General features: G+C 56.8%; 1 pseudogene; it reads left to right on the plus strand.

Annotated features, from left to right (window-relative positions):
• The window catches only part of LOC103200413, a 5,358-nt pseudogene extending 3,739 nt beyond the window's left edge, over positions 1 to 1,619 (plus strand).
• The last annotated feature ends 3,265 nt before the right edge of the window (positions 1,620 to 4,884 follow it).

Here is a 4,884-nt window from a genome sequence, read left to right on the forward strand (position 1 = left end):
TGCAAAGGCATTTGACGATATGAATCATAACAAATTATGGATAACATTGAGAAGAATGGGAATTCCAGAACACTTAATTGTGCTCATGAGGAACCTATCTATAGGCCAAGAAGCTGTCATTCAAACAGCAGAAGGGGACACTGCATGGTTTAAAGTCAGGAAGGGTGTGCATCAGGGTTGTATCCTGTCACCATATTTATTCTGAGCAAATCATCGGAAGTTGGACTATATGAAGAACGCGGCATCAGGATTGGAGGGAGGCTCATTAATCTGCAATACGCATATGACACGACTTTGCTCTCTGAAAGTGAGGATGACTTGAAGCACTTACTGATGAAGAGCCAAGACTGTTGTCTGCAGTGTGAATGACACCCCCACATAAAGAAAATGAAAATCCTCACAAGTGGGCCAATAAGCAGCACCACGGTCAGCGAAGGAAACACGGAAGTTGTCAGGGATTTCGTTTTAATCGGATCCTGGAAGGAGCAGTCAGGGGTCAGGTGGCCCAGTGCACTGGGCGAATCTGCAGCAAAAGACCTCTTTAAGGTGATAAACAACAGGTTGCAACACGGCCACGGAGGCAGCAAGCGGAGCTGACAGCCGCAGCTGGTGGCGTGGGGCTTAGGGAGCCAGCCGGCCAGTGTCTACACAAACAGCTGCTGCTGATGCCCTTGGATTCGGGGCTTCACACAGACAGGGAGTGATGCTTGTGGCTCTGGGCTCCTCAGAGGGCCCCGGAAGCCTGGTTCTTGAGCAGGCCAGGACCGGTAGCACCATGGAGGCCCCAGTCCCATAGAGTGGCCCCTGCCTCCCAGCTCAGTCATGGTCCAGCCTCTCCTTGACAGTTGGGTGGCCCATGGCCAGCTCCAGCACCCAGTCACCATCCTGCCCAACCACCAGATGAAGGGCAGCCACGTGACAAATGGCTGCATAGACAGCCTTGGCCTGGCGCCCGCTGCCAACTCCAAGGAAACCTGGGGCAGGGCCCCAGAGCCAGCCCCGACATCCCCTGCCACGACCAGGGTGTCACCCATCACCAGGTCTCCTTCAGCCGGTACCTGAGCTCTTTGAACCACCAAAGCATGTCCTCTTAGACCACACGGCACCACCCCCGGGGCTGACCAGGTCTTATCGGGAGCTGTGGGCCTGCAGCACTGGTCCTCAAGGGCCCCACGGCCCCATGCGAGCTGGACAAGCTCAGGTGAGGCCTGCGGGAAGTGTAAACGTGAGGAGGGAGTGGGCCCCAGGCGGTGGCCTCCTGCTGGGTCTGCAGCCAGGAGTGGCTGTGCCCGGCCCAGGCCCTGGTCAGCTCTGGCACCTGCATGGGCCTGGTGAGGGCATCTTCCGCCCGCCCCAGTGAGAGCGAGGAGGGCTCTTGTGCCAAGCACCCCTGGTCCTGCTCCCGCTCCAAGTGCTGTGCCTATCGGTCCTGCGTGGGCGCCCTCTCCCTGGTGCTCCCTGCAGGCTCCCACTGGCCGTCCACGGGCTGCGTGACGCTGGCTCTGCCTGCCTGCTCTGCTACTACCTGCTGCAAGCACGCAGACAGCGCCAGGTGCCAGGTGCTCACCGCGGACCCCAGGCTAGCAGACCCAACAGGCCTATTTGATGCTTTGGGCTGAAGCCCCCACGCTCCCTTCTGACACCAGAGAAGACCCCCTCCAGTCAGAGGCTTTAGCCTCCTGAGGCCACCCTTGCTCATCCACCCCACTTCCTGCCCCAGCTTCAGGAGAGAGAGAGAGACCACCATCGCCCTTTATGCCCCAAGAGGAGAAAGAAGCAGTTCGGGTTTTTGTTTTATTTTGTTTTTCAGGGTCCTGGAACCTTGTGACAGACAGACAGTGGCAGGGGTGGGTGGGGCTCTGGGAAGGACTTCTTCAGAAGACAGGACACAGATGTCCACACCCCCTCTCCCTGGAAGCTGTAGCTGCTTGACTGTCCCCCATCCCTCCTCCCTCCCTCTGGTGGCGCAGTGCCTAAGGCATTTGACTGCTGACCAGAAGCCTGGTGGTTCAAACCCAGCAGCCACTCCATGGAAGGAAGACGGGGCAATCCACTTCCATAAAGAATTACTGCCTCAGAAACCCAGTGGGAGTTGCTATGAGTGAGAACCGAGATCAACGGCAGTGGGTTTGGTTTCTGTGTGCTTGTTTGTTTCTGGCTCCAAGTTGCTGGCCGCCTGGGAGGAGCCGCTGCGTGGCCGAGAGGCCAGGGTACCTTGGAAGACCGTTGGAGCCTTCACTTCCATCCCTTTTCCTACCCTGTCTCACCTCACCCCCAGTTTGGCCCGACATCTTGGGGCAGGGGTAGCTCACCATAACCGTCCCTGATGGATACACTTGGGAGTCCATGGCGGACAGGGCCCCCGGGAGCCACAGGCTGGAGCTAGGAGCCACTGCACACCGCGCTTTTCCCACCGTCATCAGCAACTTCCGATCCCACCGAGGCACAGACCCACCCACCACATGTCCTGACTGTGCCCCCAGATCTTTCCAGAAACCTTAGGGGTAGAGAAGGCCAACACAGCAGACGAGATACCAGTACAACCCACTGTGCAGTCTGAGGCTGTGGCCACTGCATCTTGTCTTATGTCTTCCTAGAACAGTTAAACCGGATGCTAACGGTGTTTCAAAAAATAATAACAGAAAGCACTTGCTTCCTTTTGAACCACCCCCCGGACCCCCCAGGAAGGGCTTATTCCAAAATCTGGAGGACAGGCAACCTCAGGGAACACCCACCACTGGCAGAGTGACAGTCAGGCTTTATCTTTTCAAACACATTGGTGGTGGTGTCACAAGTCAGAAACCAGAGTGGAAGGACCAGAGCTTCATAAGCAGGTTGTTTATTGTGCCACTCAAACAAGCTAATTATCAAGGACAAAAAACATGAGGTTGTAACAACACAGCATCAAAGCAGAGAGGGTGGGCGGGCTTGCGCGCGACTCCTCGACTCCTCCGGCTCACACCTTCACACCTTCACACCCAGGGTCACACCTTCACACCCAGGGTCACACCTTCACACCCAGGGTCACACCTTCACACTCAGGGGCTGTCCTCAGGGCTGCTGCTCTGATTCTTCCAGTGAGAGGGCCGAGGGCAGGTCCTCCAGGGCCCCAGCCTCTGCAGAGAGAAGAGGTCCCCAGGAGAGAATTACACGCTGTCATGCCTGGCTCCTCTCCCAGGGACACACGCCACATGTCGCGTGTGGTCACCTCCTTCGGGACGAAATCCAAACTTAAGCACAAGGCTTCGTATTTCTCCCCACGTCTTCACTTCACGCCTTAACGCAGCAGACGCCCCCATCAGCCGTTAGCATCGGCACCCCCCGGTGAAGACGTTTCCGCCAACACAGTGAAAAACCCAACCAAGACGCAAACCCAGGCCTGTTGTTGCTGTGGGCGGCCGGCTCAGTTCCCACGCACAGCAGAACGGCCGGACGGGGTCTCCGGAGCCTCTGGGTGGGCTCAGGCTACTACTGACCGGCTTGCAGCCGAGCACTTAACCGTTGCACCACCAGGACTCCTGAGCCACCCCCTCGGCTCCCCCAGAAGATAAATAAAACCACCACAGGCAGAGTTGATCCGCCCCGTTCTGGAAAAGTCCCCGCCAGCATCTCTCTGGCAGACGTTTCTCTGAAAGCCCCCACTGGGCTCAAGCAGAGGTCTTGGCCCCTTGGTTCTGGGACTTACAGCAAACACTGCTGTTTCCAGATCCATCTCCCTGCCCAGAGGGCGCTAAGCAATAAGGGACAGACCCTCAATCTTCCCCCTTCTTCCCTCCTGACTTGGACCCTTCCCTTGAAGTCCTTCCCGCAAGGCAGCAGGGCTGCAAACAAACACAGCCCATCTCCAAGATCCCAGTCATTAGCCTTGGATTTTTCAGACGTGATGAGAAAATGGTGACGTGAACATTTTGACAACAAAATATCTCCATTGGAGAGAGAAAGCTGCCCTCCCAGGGGTCCCCAGCCGCCACGGCCCCATGGTTAACCCTCAGGGACTGCGTGCTGCCCTCCTGCCCACTCCCCACAGCAGCTGGACGGAGTTGGACGGTTATTAGACATGCAAACATGAGACGAGAAGGTCTCCCGCGCCAGACCAGTGACTAAGGAGATGCACGGAAGGGCCACGGTGACCTTGTCGTCTGCGGTCTCCAAGGAAAGCACTCCAGGGCCTTTCCCAGTCTTTCCCGTTAGAGGCAAAGGCAGCCGACCTGGCAGGAGGGGCTGCATAAAGGTGTACCCCAATCTGAAATCGGGGCTCCTATGAATCTATCAAGGGGGCCCTGGTGGCTCAGTGCCTAAGGCATTGACTGCTAACCAGAAGGTTGGCGGTTCAAACCCACCAGCCACTCTGCAGAGGGAAGATGGGGCAGTCTATTTCCATAAAGATTTACCACCTCGGAAACCCAGAGGGGGTCAGCTGTGAGTCGGAATCTATTCGATGGCAGTGAGCTTGTGTTCTCTTGTTTGTTTGTTTTTATGACTCAATCGAGAAGCCCTGGTGGCACAGTGAATAAGCTCTTGGCTGCTGATCAAAAGGCTGGCGGGTCAAACCCAGGCTGCAGCTCACAGCAAAAAAGATCCGGTGACCTGCTCCTGCCAAGATTATAGCAACTCCACTCTGTCCTGTGGGGCTGCCCTGAGTCAGGATGGACTCAACAGCACACAGCAGCATTGACCTACAAAGGAGCCCTGGGCGATGGTTAAGTGCTCGGCTGCTAACCCAAAGGTCAGCAGTTCCAACCCACTGGCCACTCCACAGAAGAAAGCTGTGGCAGTTGGCTTGCATGAAGATTGACAGCCTTGGAGACCCCGTGGGCTGTTCCACTCTGTCCTCTAGGGGCGCTGTGGGTCAGAATGGACTCCAGGCCGTGGGTGTGGTTTGGG

The sequence above is a fragment of the Orycteropus afer genome, unplaced genomic scaffold, assembly GCF_000298275.1.
Source record: "Orycteropus afer afer isolate SDZICR_OR568_19922 unplaced genomic scaffold, OryAfe1.0 scaffold00130, whole genome shotgun sequence".
Classification (NCBI taxonomy): domain Eukaryota; kingdom Metazoa; phylum Chordata; class Mammalia; order Tubulidentata; family Orycteropodidae; genus Orycteropus; species Orycteropus afer.